At 44.6% G+C, this 16,843-nt stretch overlaps 1 protein-coding gene across 3 annotated transcripts in view; it reads left to right on the top strand.

Moving 5' to 3' along the window:
• lrrc4c (leucine rich repeat containing 4C) overlaps window positions 1-16,843 on the top strand; it is a 651,007-nt gene that overhangs the window by 624,882 nt on the left and 9,282 nt on the right. The window contains exon 1 of one of the 3 annotated variants that reach the window (XM_031900421.1): window positions 15,245-15,585. The exons of the other annotated variants lie outside the window; for them this stretch is intronic. The gene's annotated coding sequence lies outside the window, so the exon portion shown is untranslated. Of the gene's footprint in view, window positions 1-15,244; window positions 15,586-16,843 lie in introns of those variants that run through there. 3 annotated transcript variants of the gene reach the window in all.

Below are 16,843 nucleotides of genomic sequence, written 5' to 3'. Positions count from 1 at the left end.
TCAGGGCACACTTTCTTTTCCATTTCTTCTCATGTAGCCCTGGGGATTGTTACCTTATGGGTATTTATATCCAAGATGATTTATAAAATCTCTAATTTAAAATGTATTAATTTTAGATGCGGCGATTCAGGGGATTTAGTACAGGATTTGGATGTATCCCAATACTTTTTATAAGATTCACCTAAATCCTCCACCAAATCTTGACAAGATTAACTATTGTAGTTCATAAGGCAGGGATATTATTATTATTCTATCTTCACTTGAGGAACTCTGAAACTAATGTTATGATCCCTGACCTGGAGATTGTAACATAGCTTGAATAATTGCTTAGGAGGTAATTAACCGTAATTCGTTTTTTATATATATTTTTATAAAGTCCTAAAAAATGGCAAATAAATTGTAATTATCCTGCTTTAACCAGATCATTTTTTAACTAACACTTATTATTCACTTTATTAAGATCCTATTTGTAGAAAGGAAGTACAGATGGAGCCAACATTATCTAGACCCCCACAGTCCTAAGATTCTAGGTTTAATTGTTCATAATGCTGCATCCCATTTCCTTGTCATTGGGAAAACTACATAATCCAGTTGTCTCTATGGTAAAAGCTCCATTTTTTAACTTTTGGTTGAGTTTCACTCAGATATTTTATTAAGTTTCTATTTGTAGAAAGGAAGTACAGATGGAGCAAACATTATCTAGACCCCCCACAAGTTAAGTCTTAAGGTTCTAGGTTTAATTGGTTATAATAGTGCATTCCATTTCCTTGTGAAACTGGCCAAACTTCATAATCCAGTTGTCTCTATGGTGAAAGCTCCATTGTATGGCCTGAAAAGAATTTGCACAGTGCTACATATAATTATAAAACTATCTGATTTAGGGAGTGATGCAATTTCTCTTTCAGTGTCATCGATTTCTCATCTCAGTGGAGGTTTTTTGGAACAATGCCTCTAGTATATTTTACTTGGGGAGATATCTGCTGCTCCTCTCATATTACCTTCTGCTGATGATATTAAATCAGTGAGTCCTACCCAAAGGCATGGGCTCTGATGCTCATGTGTCCAAGGCACCAGCCAATGAAGAGCTTGGGCAGGTAGGTCCACCTTTGCCAAAGCTAGGGTGAACCCCACCTGGTCGTTGGACTCCCCTTCACCAAAGCTAGGGTAAGCCCCAACAGGTCGTCTGGACTCCCCTTCGCCAAAGCTAGGGTGAGCCCCACCAGGTCGTTGAACTCCCCTTCGCCAAAGCTAGGGTGAGCCCCACCAGGTCATTGGACTCCCCTTCGCCAAAGCTAGGGGCAGTCCTCGTCTACCCTTCTACTGATCTGCCAAGAAAGGGCATTGGTTAAGGATCATTTGAGTCAGAATAGAGCAATTGCATTTTGATCACAGGTTGTTAACCTCAAGTTACCATATGGAGAGGGTCAGAGGGTGTTGGTCAAAATCTGCCAAACTAATTCAAAGGGCAAACAAATTATTTGACTAATACATATTATATAATTTTATGGTCTAAATTATTTGGCTACTATATTATTATTATATATCATCTAAATTATTTGGCTAATACATTATTATTATTATTATTATTATTATTATTATTATTATTATTATTATATAAATAAATGCATTCATAATTTTATTAATTCATCTGAAAATTTATTTATTTACAAATCATTTTGAACAATATTTTTGGGATTTAGGTAAATAACTTCCTTGATGGGGAAAACAAATGTGCTTCAAGACTCTCATTAAAAATCATTTCCTTTGCAAGGGAAAAGCAGTGTGTGAAACGGGCATTTGTCTGGTGAATTTATGGTGTCGGGAACAGTATTAATCTTGCGTTCGGCTCAAGGTTTTCTGCCTTCGGCTTCATTTGTCTGCTCCGCCCTCTCCCGTCTGCAAACTTTTTACACTCGCTGACCCCACCGCTCAATTTCCCCGACAGAGATTTGATCTCCCCGCGTGCCAGGGAAATGTCTCCGGTACTTTCCTGCCTGGGGAGGGCCCGACAAACAGAAATGTGTCTCTCAACGGGGAAAGTGTAGACGAGCTCGAGAGCGGGAACAATGATTTTATGCTCTAGAGTCTAGAGAAATGGAAGGAGTGCGTGGACGAGGTTTATGGCTCACTGGGAGGGTTGGCCAACACTTAAGATGTGTTTCATTGTTCTGCGTAGAAAAATGTGGGGCTTATTCTTTGGCGTAAAGAGCAGTAAGTGTTGGTGTCTCAACACTAGCAGTGATCCCCAACCAGTGGCTCGGGGGCAACATGTTGGTGCCAAGTAGGTGCCATTTTTACATCTCTGGCTTGGAGGCAAGTTTTGGAAGCCCAGAGATACGTTTTACTCCAATCAGATCCTCCTGGAGGCCAGCAGTCCACATGGAGCTACCAAATAGCCAATCACAGCCCTTATTTGGCACCCCAAATAACTTTTTTCATGCTTCTGTGGCTCCCCAACACTTTTTACATCTGAGTGTGGCTCACAAGTAAAGAAGGTTGGGGATCCTTGTATTTAAGAATACCCAGTTCCCATTTGGGAAAATTCTGGCTGTAAGTCAATCTTGGAATCTTGGGATACAATCATCCCTATTAGTGTATTATTTATCTTTACATTACTTTTATCTTTATATTTACAAAATCCTGCAATGGGGGTACGCATTGGGTTTTAGTTAGCAATTCTGAACATTGGGGTCCACATGCTCTGTGTAAGGCACACCGCCGGTCTGGGGCATTCCCCTACCTCAGTTTGCGCTGACCATCAGGTGCGTCTCAGGGTTCCAGGTACATTCGCGTGGGGACGTCCCAACATGCGCGTTTGTTCAATTTGAAGCCAAAGGCGCCATCTTGGTTATGTTTTTTTTGTTCTCGCTTCCTTTCATGTTTGGGTGCCAAAACTCCCTATTTAAACCTCTCCTCTCATTCCCTCTTTGCCCAGGTTGGCTTCTGGTTGCCTCAGATCCTGCTAAGCTTTGTTTTTGTGAGTTTCTTTCCATTTGTAACTTCTGCCTGTTTTTCTGACCACCATACTTGCTTCTGCCTTGACCTTAGCCTGAATTGACCATGTTTTTGTCCCATCCTTGCCCAGGGTCAGAACTAGGGGTAGGCTGAAGAGGCACAACGGTGGGGGGGGGGGGTGCCAGGCAGGTACCTCTTCTTTTACCTACCTCTAGTTTTGGACCCTTTCCCCCCCACTGAAGTGGCACCGGCAACCCCGCCACCTTGTGTGCACGCATTGTGCACTCATTTGCACGGTGGTGGTGGGACTGGTTGGGGCGGACCAAGCCCACCAGGTTGCCTAGGGCGCCCGGTAGGCTTGCCCCGACGCTGTTCTTGCCTGTACTTTGCATCCTTGTAGTCTTATATTCCGAGGTTAGGAGGTTCCCAGCCAGTACCGTAGTAGAAAGTCTGGGGCCCCTATAGGGCATTGGTGAACACCGGGACTGGTTGGGTACACCCTACATACTAAAGAGTCAGACTTTTTCAGTTGTCCAACTTCCTGGTTCCTATCTAACTAGAACAGTGCTGTCCAACTGGATATCCCCGCAGTGAGGACCAAGCATTTGGGTTTTTGCCGCACTACCACCATTGTGACAAAATGTGTGTGGTTTGAAGTGGGTGTGGCTTAAAAAAGTGGGAGTCAAAATGGCTTCCATTATCGGCCCTCCACCAGTTGGACAGCACTGAAGTTGGACAGCACTGAACTAGAAGGTTACATAAATGTAGCTAAAACCTTAGGTATAAAATATGATAGGACTGCTGGTTTATGAGAGGAAGGAAGTGGATTAACCACTTGATTAAAACACCCTACACAATTATAGCAACAACATCCTAGTTCAACAACATCCTAGTTCCTATCTAACTAGAACAGTGCTGTCCTCACTGCGGGGATATCCAGTTGGACAGCACTGTTATAGTTAGATTGGAAAGCAGAAAGTCTGGGGCCCCTATAGGGTGTCGGTGAACACCGGGACTGGTTGGGTACCCCCTACTTACTGTCAGACTTTGTCAGTGGTCCAACTTCCTGGTTCCTATCTAACTAGAACAGTGCTGTCCAACTGGATATCCCCGCAGTGAGGACCAAGCATTTGGGTTTTTGCCGCACTACCACCATTGTGACAAAATGTGTGTGGTTTGAAGTGGGTGTGGCTTAAAAAAGGGGGAGTGGTCAAAACTGGCTTCCTCTAGAAATTCCGGTCCTCGGCACCCCAGAAGTGGGACAGCACTCAACTAGAAGGTTACATAAATGTAGCTAAAGCCTTAGGTATAAAATACGATAGGACTGCTGGTTTATGAGAGGTTTCTGCCCTTCTGACTCCTGCCTGGTATCGGCAAATCAAAAACCGCCACTGAGTAATCTCCTTCTGTTATATAACGGTAAGCGTACCGGTAGGCAGAACCCTCATTGGCTCATCTCCTTGCATCTTTAATTCAGCTCGAGTTGGTAAATGCAGTGGAAGGGATTTACGGAAGATTAACATCTCGTTAAAATATAATCCCGTTGACGGAGCCTTGTGCTTGGGAATCGCGGAAAAATCACATTCTCCTGTCTAAAGTAAATCATATGCTTCTATCCCTACCGCTCGATGGAACCAACACTGCCCCCCTCAGAAAGGTCTAGATATACGTAGGAAGGGAACTGTGCAATTTGGCTTTATTTAAACCTTTATTGTTGGGAACATTTTGTTTCCTTCCTGAAATAGCAAAGCATAGAAAGCCAGCCTTTAATAAAGTTATTAATAAGTCTAGATCTCTCAGCGGATTCTCTGTGCACTGTATGGAGAGAGACGTTTTTGTTCAGTAGGGAAGCCGGGATATTTCTTCTCAAATGTTCTTTGCTTTGAACAATACGTGCTTCAACCTGACAAAGGATATGGGAGAGAGAACTGCGTATTAATCCCAAATAAAAGCATGTATACAATAATAACTTTTGTATTGTTAGTGGTAACATTGGTTCCCAATAGAAATAAAGAGTTGCCATGTGTTTCTCTTTAAGTTCTATGAGCTAATTGGGGAAAGGAGGCAATATGGCTTGTTGTTTCCTTTAGACAGTACAGTATGGGGGTACAGCTTATTGTGTGCCCAGAACATTCCTTCTCTGTATATTTGTATTTATACATATGGGTAGGGGGTGCCATAGTGTTTCCCTTAGACAGTACAGTATGGGGGTACAGCTTATTGTGTGCCCAGAACATTCCTTCTCTGTATATTTGTTTTTATACATATGGGTAGGAGGTGCCATAGTGTTTCCCTTAGACTGTACAGTATGGGGGTACAGCTTATTGTGTGCCCAGAACATTCCTTATCTGTTTATTTGTATTTATACATATGGGTAGGAGGTGCCATAGTGTTTCCCTTAGACAGTACAGTATGGGGGTACAGCTTATTGTGTGCCCAGAACATTCCTTCTCTGTATATTTGTATTTATACATATGGGTAGGAGGTGCCATAGTGTTTCCCTTAGACAGTACAGTATGGGGGTACAGCTTATTGTGTGCCCAGAACATTCCTTCTCTGTATATTTGTATTTATACATATGGGTAGGAGGTGCCATAGTGTTTCCCTTAGACTGGATATATTATTTAAGAACCATAGATTGCTTTGGTGGCTTGAATAGGGAATGGGAGGTCTCGTGTTACTGTTAATATTACCCATCAATTGTTTACCCATTCATTATTTATCTATCTTTTATTATCTACCGTTGCTATATATGTGTACTGTGACTGCATGGGCTTTATGGAGACACGGAGAGATGGAGATAGTGCTATGTTATTGTACTTAATCTAATCCTTTAAACATTGATTTGTGCTATTGTAGAACTGTATATGAACAATTTAGATCACTTTATATATATATATCCACAAATATTTAACATAGATTGAACCCCATGGTTGATGTGAAATATGGCTCTATGTCCATCTGAGTATGGACTTATTCTGTGGTTTTAAGATATGTTTCTGTTTTTAAACCACTTGGTGTTGGCGGGTTAACAATAAACTGGGCGAGTGGAATGTATATCCACAAATTTTATATTATGAATATTTGGTTAATCAATATTTATTTATAAATGTTTCACACAAAATTAACCTCATGTAAAGGGCACTATATAGCTCAATGGGTTTATACGTATGGGCTCTAATTTCTATTTCTTGAAAGACCAACTGGTTTCAATGCATTCAATTGAATTGTTTGGCACCTGTGAGGTTAATAAGCACATGAGGGGGTGTGGATTTGGGTGTGTATTTAAAGGATGGGCGTGGGAGTGACTCTGGTTGTAGCTTCTGATGAAGTGGCGTTTGAGCCATGAAACGCGTTAAGCTGGGGGGTCTGAGCTGTGCAATATGTTTTTAATCTAAGTTTACAATAAAGGATATTTTTATTCATTGAGTGGTCCTGGCGTGCTCCATCCCATCAATTAACTTTTGTTTCCCTTAGACAGTACAGTATGGGGCTACAGCTTATAGTGTGCCCAGAACATTCCTTCTCTGTATATTTGTATTTATACATATGGGTAGGGGGTGCCATAGTGTTTCCCTTAGACAGTACAGTATGGGGCTACAGCTTATAGTGTGCCCAGAACATTCCTTCTCTGTATATTTGTATTTATACATATGGGTAGGAGGTGCCATAGTGTTTCCCTTAGACAGTACAGTATGGGGCTACAGCTTATAGTGTGCCCAGAACATTCCTTCTCTGTATATTTGTATTTATACATATGGGTAGGGGGTGCCATAGTGTTTCCCTTAGACAGTACAGTATGGGGGTACAGCTTATTGTGTGCCCAGAACATTCCTTCTCTGTATATTTGTATTTATACATATGGGTAGGGGGTGCCATAGTGTTTCCCTTAGACAGTACAGTATGGGGGTACAGCTTATTGTGTGCCCAGAACATTCCCTCTCTGTATATTTGTATTTATACATATGGGTAGGGGTGCCATAGTGTTTCCCTTAGACAGTACAGTATGGTGGTACAGCTTATTGTGTGCCCAGAACATTCCTTCTCTGTTTATTTGTATTTATACATATGGGTAGGAGGTGCCATAGTGTTTCCCTTAGACCAGTGATCCCCAACCAGTAGCTCGGGGGTAACATGTTGCTCCCCAACCCCTTGGCGGTTGCTCTCAGTGCCCCCAAACCAGGGAGTTATTTTTGAATTCCTGACTTGGGGGCAAGTTTTGGTTGAATAAAAACAAGATTTCCTGCCAAATAAAGCCCCTGTAAGCTGATAGGGTGCATAGAGGCCCCTAATAGCCAATCTTAGCCCTTATTTGGCACCTCCATGAACTTTTATGGAGCTTGTGTTGCTCTCCAAGTCTTTTTACATTTGACTGTGGCTCACAAGTAAGAAAGGTTGGGGAACCCTGCCTTAGACAGTACAACATGGGGGTACAGCTTATTGTGTGCCCAGAACATTCCTTCTCTGTTTATTTGTATTTATACATATGGGTAGGAGGTGCCATAGTGATTCCCTTAGACAGTACAGTATGGGGGTACAGCTTATTGTGTGCCCAGAACATTCCTTCTCTGTATATTTGTATTTATACATATGGGTAGGGGGTGCCATAGTGTTTCCCTTAGACAGTACAGTATGGGAGTACAGCTTATTGTGTGCCCAGAACATTCCTTCTCTGTATATTTGTATTTATACATATGGGTAGGAGGTGCCATAGTGTTTCCCTTAGACAGTACAGTATGGGGGTACAGCTTATTGTGTGCCCAGAACATTCCTTCTTTGTATATTTGTTTTTATACATATGGGTAGGAGGTGCCATAGTGTTTCCCTTAGACAGTACAGTATGGGGGTACAGCTTATTGTGTGCCCAGAACATTCCTTCTCTTTATATTTCTATTTATACATACAGTATGGGTAGGAGGTGCCATAGTGTTTCCCTTAGACAGTACAGTATGGGTGTACAGCTTATTGTGTGCCCAGAACATTCCTTCTCTGTAAATTTGTATTTATACATATGGGTAGGAGGTGCCATAGTGTTTCCCTTAGACAGTACAGTATGGGGGTACAGCTTATTTTGTGCCCAGAACATTCCTTATCTGTTTATTTGTATTTATACATAAGGGTAGGAGGTGCCATAGTGTTTCCCTTAGACAGTACAACATGGGGGTACAGCTTATTGTGTGCCCAGAACATTCCTTCTCTGTTTATTTGTATTTATACATATGGGTAGGAGGTGCCATAGTGTTTCCCTTAGATAGTACAGTATGGGGGTACAGCTTATTGTGTGCCCAGAACATTCCTTCTCTGTATATTTGTATTTATACATATGGGTAGGAGGTGCCATAGTGTTTCCCTTAGACCAGTGATCCCCAACCAGTAGCTCGGGGGTAACATGTTGCTCCCCAACCCCTTGGCTGTTGCTCTCAGTGCCCCCAAACCAGGGAGTTATTTTTGAATTCCTGACTTGGGGGCAAGTTTTGGTTGAATAAAAACAAGATTTCCTGCCAAATAAAGCCCCTGTAAGCTGATAGGGTGCATAGAGGCCCCTAATAGCCAATCTTAGCCCTTATTTGGCTCCTCCATGAACTTTTATGGAGCTTGTGTTGCTCTCCAAGTCTTTTTACATTTGACTGTGGCTCACAAGTAAGAAAGGTTGGGGAACCCTGCCTTAGACAGTACAACATGGGGGTACAGCTTATTGTGTGCCCAGAACATTCCTTCTCTGTTTATTTGTATTTATACATATGGGTAGGAGGTGCCATAGTGTTTCCCTTAGATAGTACAGTATGGGGGTACAGCTTATTGTGTGCCCAGAACATTCCTTCTTTGTATATTTGTTTTTATACATATGGGTAGGAGGTGCCATAGTGTTTCCCTTAGACAGTACAGTATGGGGGTACAGCTTATTGTGTGCCCAGAACATTCCTTCTCTTTATATTTCTATTTATACATACAGTATGGGTAGGAGGTGCCATAGTGTTTACCTTAGACAGTACAGTATGGGGGTACAGCTTATTGTTTGCCCAGAACATTCCTTCTCTGTAAATTTGTATTTATACATATGGGTAGGAGGTGCCATAGTGTTTCCCTTAGACAGTACAGTATGGGGGTACAGCTTATTGTGTGCCCAGAACATTCCTTCTCTGTATATTTGTATTTATACATATGGGTAGGGGGTGCCATAGTGTTTCCCTTAGACAGTACAGTATGGGGGTACAGCTTATTGTGTGCCCAGAACATTCCTTCTCTGTATATTTGTATTTATACATATGGGTAGGAGGTGCCATAGTGTTTCCCTTAGACAGTACTGTATGGGGGTACAGCTTATTGTGTGCCCAGAACATTCCTTCTCTGTATATTTGTATTTATACATATGGGTAGGAGGTGCCATAGTGTTGCCCTTAGACAGTACTGTATGGGGGTACAGCTTATTGTGTGCCCAGAACATTCCTTCTCTGTATATTTGTATTTATACATATGGGTAGGAGGTGCCATAGTGTTTCCCTTAGACAGTACTGTATGGGGGTACAGCTTATTGTGTGCCCAGAACATTCCTTCTCTGTATATTTGTATTTATACATATGGGTAGGGATTTTATTGAAAGTAAAAACATTACAAGTAAAATATAAACATTTCAGAAACAGAAATGCAAACAAAAATGCATCACATTATTACTCAATGAAATTCAGAAGCAAAGAAGAATCACAAATGAAAATGTACATTTACCCAGAGTGCAACATTCTCTGCCTTTCTCTCAGTCTCTCTGGATTTAATGAAAGCAAGTTCCCTTACAATTGCCCCTGTGACTTGCCCCACTGCTTCTCTCTTCTGACTGAGGGTTAACTTGCAGCGCATATGCCACAGATAATAGCGCATAACAGATATTATAAGATACAGGGTTTCCGTAGTTACCGCGCCAGCACACTCACGCCCCACTATCCCGTACGCCATCTCCGTATAATTCAAGTTCCCCAAAAAACCCAACTGTAAAGTATTTGCCAGGGAAGATTTGAGGCTCTTGGTAATGACACAGTCTAACAGAAAGTGCTCCTGGGTCTCATCCGTGCCGCAGCCCCAGGGGCATTCCCTGTCCCCCACATTCAGATACCGTAGGTTCCCCCTGACAAACAGTTTCCCCTGGAGGGAGAGCCAAGCGTTATCCTGAAACTTTTTGGGCAGTCTCTTACTGTTTAGGAACTTTAGGCTCAGAGCCAGGGTCTCGCTCGTGCAGTCTCTCAGAGCAAGGGGAACACAAAAGAAAACCTCCAAAATCCTGAAATAAATGTTTTTCCTAGGGGCAGACTTGAGTTCCTCCATCCCTATGTGCCACTTCCTAATGAGCTTCAAGGCCTGAGCTACATGGGGTGGGACACAACCTCCTCTTATCCGGACACTCTTCAGCCTATCATTGAGCAGCCAGTCCTTGACAAAAGGCGACACCCAGGCCCTAATACTGCTCTCCCACAGAGAGTCGTTCCCCTGAGCCATACCCCCAAGGTTACATTTGAGGAATATGACACAGAAGAAAGCCACCGGGCACAGCATGCCCAAACCTCCCTCCTTTCTCTGCAGGAAAGTTACTCCCCTTTTAACTGGGTTCAGTCTGCTCCCCCAGAGCATTTGGAAGAACAGACTGTGGACTCTTGCGTAGAAAGATTCTGGCAACAAGAAGATATGAGAGACAAACAGAAGCAGAGGGACCAAGAAAGACTTGATAACGTTAATCCTTTCCCTATAGGTCAGCCTCCAAGCCTTCCATCGCTGAACCTTTGCTGCACAGGCATTCAGTTTCTCATCCCAATTTGCCTTTGCATCATCGCCCTTCCCAAATTTTACACCCAAGATCTTAATCCTCTCTGGGGCTACAGGGAAGTCTTTTAGTTGGAAACCCGGCTCTTCCTCTAAGACCCAAAAAGCTTCCGATTTTTCTTGGTTGACAAGAGACCCAGAGGCCTCTGAGTAGCTTCTGATGTGCTCCATTACCATAGACGCCTCCTCTGGTCTAGACAGAACAATGGTCACATCATCCGCGTAGGCTACTAACTTAAAGGGCTGACTCAAGGGAAACCGAACACCCTCCAATGCACTATGCTGTAATGCTCTTAGGAAAGGGTCCAGAGCAAACACATACAAAAGTGGACTGAGAGGGCACCCCTGTCTTACCCCTGCTCCCACCTCAAAGTCTTTGCCTCTCCAACCATTAATCAATGGAAAGCTTCTTGCCCCTTGATACAAAGTCTGTAACCATCTGACAAACTGACCCGGAATGCCGTATTTCAGCAAAGCAGCCCATAGGTATTGGTGATTAACTTTATCAAAAGCCTTTGCTTGGTCCAAGGTCAGAAGATACTTTCCCCATTTATGGACTTTGCACCTCTCTAAGGCCTCTCTTATTGTAAGGACTGCTCCAAAAATGCTACGTCCCTCCACTGTGCAGTACTGAAAAGAAGATAGTAAAGTGCCAGCAAACTTACTTAGCCTTGAAAAGAGAATTCTTGCAAGAATCTTTCTGTCAGTGTTAAGAAGAGCAATGGGCCTCCAATTCTCAACATGCCTTGAGTCCTTCCCCTTTGAAAGCAGGATCAAGGAAGAGTATCCCATAGAGGGAGGAAGACTACCCTTCTCCAAACTCTCATTGAAGACTTCAACAAGAACAGGAGCAAGTTTGTCTTTAAATCTTTTGTAAAACTCTGCTGTTAGACCATCAGGCCCTGGGGCCTTTTTCTTTTGCTGTTTGTCTATGGCCTGAATCACCTCTTCCAGTGTTATTTCTGCTTCCAAAGTGGAAAAATCCAAATGATCAGTATTGGGACCTGGGGTCGCCTTCAAGAAAGCCTCAGTCTTTCCCTTATCCAAAACTCTTTCCCTGAAAAGCCCAACATAGTAAGATCTAACGGCTTCCAAGATCCCCTCCTTTGACTTATGAAAATGACCCTGGGAGTCATAAAGACCCTCAACCAGCTTTTTCTCAACAACCTCTTTGCAATTCTGGCAAGGATCTGGGCAAACAGAAGCCCCATAATCTCTTTCCAGAACCAAAGACTTGTACCGGCTGTACTGATGTTGCCTGATCAGTTGCTTGAGTCGGTTTCGCTTTTCAGCCCCCTCCCCTTCCGAAATACAGATCTCTAGCTCCTTTCTCAAGGACTGGTACCTCCTCTCCTTCTCCCTCCCTTTTTTATAAGAGATAGACTTGAAGAGGGACCGGAAAGAATCCTTGGCTGCATCCCACCATACAGATAGAGAATCATACAGCTCAACCTTTGATATCTGCACCAGTAGCAGATCCTCAAAAGATTGTTCTGCCTGTTCTCCTTCCAGGGAACCTACATCAAGTCTCCATAAACCCCTCCCAATCTTGGGCTGGTTCTGGATACCATACAGAAAGGAGAGTACCGAGTGATCTGAGAACTCAACGGCCTTCTCACAGACCTCTGTAAAAGATTCACCTTTCTTAACAAAAATCATATCTATTCTGCTGCTTCTCTGCCCACAGAAATACGTATGTTTGCCTGCCCGACCCCCCCATGTGGCCACATCTACTAAACCCGCATCCTCAGCCAACTTATTCATAAATGAACCCTCATATTTACAGAATCTGCCAGTCCTGTCTACTGCCCTCAGGACTTGGTTGAAGTCCCCTGCCAAAATGACTGGACTTGATGTATACAGGTACGGTTTGATCTCTAATAAGAGTTCCCTTCTCTCTGAGGGCCCCTGGGGGCCATACACATTGATCAATCTGATCAGATTCCCTTGGAATACAATGTCAAGCACCAAACAACGCCCAACCTGGATTTCTATGATTTTTTTAATCTCCAACCCCTGAACATTTTTGAAAAGTATTCCTACCCCTCCTGCCGGCTCCTCAGCAATAGACCAAAAGGAGGGCCCGTGCCACCAATCTCTTTTGGCTTCAAAAATCTCACTTCTGGTTGTGAGCCTGGTCTCCTGCAAAAAAAGGATTTCAGCCTCCACCTTTCTAAAAAAATCAAAAGCCAAAAATCTGGTCTTCCTATTCTTAATGCTACAGACATTGGCTGTAAGGAATGGGATAGGATGATCCATCATTAGGTCTTGTTTTGCTTCTGCCTACCACCAACCCCTTCATCACCCCTTCTTTTCACCTGAACTTTTGGGGTACTCTCTGCCCCCTCCAGGTCAACCACCACCTCCTCCCCTGGGGATTCCGCCTCCTGACTCTCCTCCCCACTCTCTTTCCTCTCTCTTTTTTTCCTGTCCTTCTTTGCCAAGGCCCTAGCCTTCCTCTCCTCTTTCCTCTCCTCTTTCCTCTCCTCCTCCCGCAGCCTCTCCTCCTCTTCCTCAGCGAGATCCCCCCAGGTTTTACCATCTGGCAGGACAAATCTGTTGTCTGTTGCTACCGTCATTTTTGGGGGAATGTTTTTCCTTTTCTCTGAGGATTTTCCCCCCGCCACACTCCACTCCCCTTCTCCTCTAGGCTTACTGACCCTCTGCTCTCCTTCCTTTTTCCCACTGTTCCCCTTGGGTAACCTCCCTTGTGCCCCACCCACCACCTTAGTAACTGGGGCAGAGGATTCAGGCTGCACAGCCTCCCTCTCTGGTTCCACTACCTCTGAGGTTTGATCCCCTTCCTCCAGAAGTTCCATTGAGAGGCTCATTTCCTCCTCCAAATTAGAACATTCTGCCACCATATTGTGCCATGCGTCGGGGCAAGAGCTGTGGGCGTGGCCTAACTTTAAACACAAATTGCAGCGGATTTTCTGGCATTCCTTACTGGGGTGCCCAGTCTCACCACAGAGGGCGCACTTTAGAACTGTGCATTTAACTGCAAAGTGCCTGTTTGATCCGCACTTGAAACACACCCTGGGTTGGCCGGGGTAGAAACAAACGCCCCTGTCCTTCCCAATAAAGAAGGAATTGGGGAGGTGCTTGGGGACATGGAGATTCATGTGCAGTTTGACCTGCACCTTCCAACCTCCTACCCAGAAACCCTCCTCATCATACAGTGGGGTGAAGGGGGACAGAACGGTGCACTGTCTCTTTAACCAGATCAGCACATCATCCGGGTGCACAGACTCAGTCTTAAACATGATGGTGACTGTCTTGGTGTCGGGCCTGGAGACTGGGGTCACCCTAAACCCCTCCCACTCTGGGGCGCCTTTCTTACCCTCATACCTGCGCCAGAAATCATCCAACCCCTGAGACAGTTTGAAGCCAAGATCAAACTCAGTGTCTGTGACACTTATCAGCCCACTTACGTCTGCAGGGGTAAAACCCAGGGACTGTTTGATGAGATTCCTGCCCACAAACCTGCGCCCCGGGAACTCACCCCTCTCCTTCTCCCACTTGATCTTCACTACATTCTTCCTCCTACTGGCAGCACTCTCACCCGCCATAGAGACATTCTGCTGAAACAGTCTCTTACCATCCCAGGCCCCTCTCCTCCCTTGTGCCCCTTCACTCTCAGTATTTACAGGGGGATTCCCTGCACCCTCTGTGGCACCACTTTCACCCACTCTTACTGCAGCATCACATACGGTTTTATCAGTCAATGGTGCAGCCGTGCCAGTACTCCCAGCAGCCATATTAGTACTCCCAGCAGCCATATTAGTACTCCCAGCAGCCATATTAGTACTCCCAGCAGCCATTTTAGTACTCTCAGCAGCCATGTCAGTACTTTCAGCAGCCATTTGAGTACTCCTTGCAGCCATGCCAGTACTCCCAGCAGCCATATGAGTACTCCCAGCAGCCATGCCAGTACTCCCTGCAGCCATGCCAGTACTCCCTGCAGCCATATGAGTACTCCCAGCAGCCTTGTCACACTGCACACTCACATGAGGCACACTCCCACCAGACACACTCACAGTATTAACATTATTGCATGGCAAAGAATCAGTTAGTGGATCCCAGGAATCCGCACATGACGGACCCCCATTCCCACCCGCAGGAGTCACAGTCCCTTTAGGAAAAGCAAAAGAGTCTTTCAAACCCTTTTTCAGTTGGTTTCTCTCCATTTCCTGGAACCTCCTGTGGTTATGATAAAGCTCTCTCCAGGGCTCTATAACTGCCAGAACCCCGGTAATGTTACTTTCAATGTCCTCCAAGTCTTTGTTTAAATAAGCAATTTTTTCAACTGCTTTTGCTCTCTGTGCCCCCCTAAGGGCCCCCAGTCCAGCCACCATATTGTCTATACTCCCCTCCAAAATGTTCCTTTTCTCCTCCAGAATACTGATGTCTCTCAGAGCCCTGATGATCTGGGTCTGATTGGGCCCAGCTGAGCTCACAGTCTCTGGCTTCCCAGCGCCATTGCTAGCAGCTGTCTCTCCCCCATCACACAGGTGTATTGCTCCTACCTGGGCCATTGCAGCAGTCTCAGAGCTCTCTCTCAGCGCCTCCTCAGCCACTTCCATAGCCACACAGCCTGCGGCCTCAGCACTCTCCATGGCTGCCTCGCAGCCTGCAGCACTTCCCTCCTGGGTCCCAGCATGCCTTGCAGCAGCTTCCTGGCTTGCCTCTGGACTGCAGCTCCCAGCAACAGAACTGCCGTTTTCCGCAGCAGAACTGCAACTCTCTGCAGTAACCTCGGCTTGGTCGTCCAGGGTGTTCGCTCGCTCAGGGACCTCCATTACAGATGGAACGCCGCACGTGCCGGTACTTTCTCCTTCTTTGTCACTTTTAGCCATGGCCTTCACCTCCTTGCGCACCTCACTGCTCTCAGCCGCTGCTGCCAGATTGGGGGGAGCAGCCTTCCTGCTGGATCTCAGGCAGATCCTCACTCCTTTACCCGGAGTTACCACAACTTTCTTCCTCATTCTTTTGAGGAAATTTTTTTGGGGAAATTGCAGAAAAAATAATTCTCCTGAGAGAAATCCTCACAACCTGCAAAGTTTGCAGGTAAAAAGCACTCCTCCCAGACCCAAAAAGGGCCTGGGAAACCCTCACAGTCTGGAGCTCACACACACACCTCCTCTCAGTATGGGGGTACAGCTTATTGTGTGCCCAGAACATTCCTTCTCTGTTTATTTGTATTTATACATATGGGTAGGGGGTGCCATAGTGTTTCCCTTAGACAGTACAGTATGGGGGTACAGCTTAGTGTGTGCCCAGAACATTCCCTCTCTGTATATTTGTATTTATACATATGGGTAGGGGGTGCCATAGTGTTTCCCTTAGACAGTACAGTATGGGGGTACAGCTTATTGTGTGCCCAGAACATTCCTTCTCTGTATATTTGTATTTATACATATGGGTAGGAGGTGCCATAGTGTTTCCCTTAGACAGTACAGTATGGGGGTACAGCTTATTGTGTGCCCAGAACATTCCTTCTCTTTATATTTCTATTTATACATACAGTATGGGTAGGAGGTGCCATAGTGTTTACCTTAGACAGTACAGTATGGGGGTACAGCTTATTGTTTGCCCAGAACATTCCTTCTCTGTAAATTTGTATTTATACATATGGGTAGGAGGTGCCATAGTGTTTCCCTTAGACAGTACAGTATGGGGGTACAGCTTATTGTGTGCCCAGAACATTCCTTCTCTGTATATTTGTATTTATACATATGGGTAGGGGGTGCCATAGTGTTTCCCTTAGACAGTACAGTATGGGGGTACAGCTTATTGTGTGCCCAGAACATTCCTTCTCTGTATATTTGTATTTATACATATAGGAAGGAGGTGCCATAGTGTTTCCCTTAGACAGTACAGTATGGGGGTACAGCTTATTGTTTGCCCAGAACATTCCTTCTCTGTAAATTTGTATTTATACATATGGGTAGGAGGTGCCATAGTGTTTCCCTTAGACAGTACAGTATGGGGGTACAGCTTATTGTGTGCCCAGAACATTCCTTCTCTGTATATTTGTATTTATACATATGGGTAGGGGGTGCCATAGTGTTTCCCTTAGACA

This window comes from Xenopus tropicalis, chromosome 4 (assembly GCF_000004195.4).
Source record: "Xenopus tropicalis strain Nigerian chromosome 4, UCB_Xtro_10.0, whole genome shotgun sequence".
Classification (NCBI taxonomy): Eukaryota; Metazoa; Chordata; class Amphibia; order Anura; family Pipidae; genus Xenopus; species Xenopus tropicalis.
This window is presented reverse-complemented; position numbering and strand designations above follow the sequence as displayed.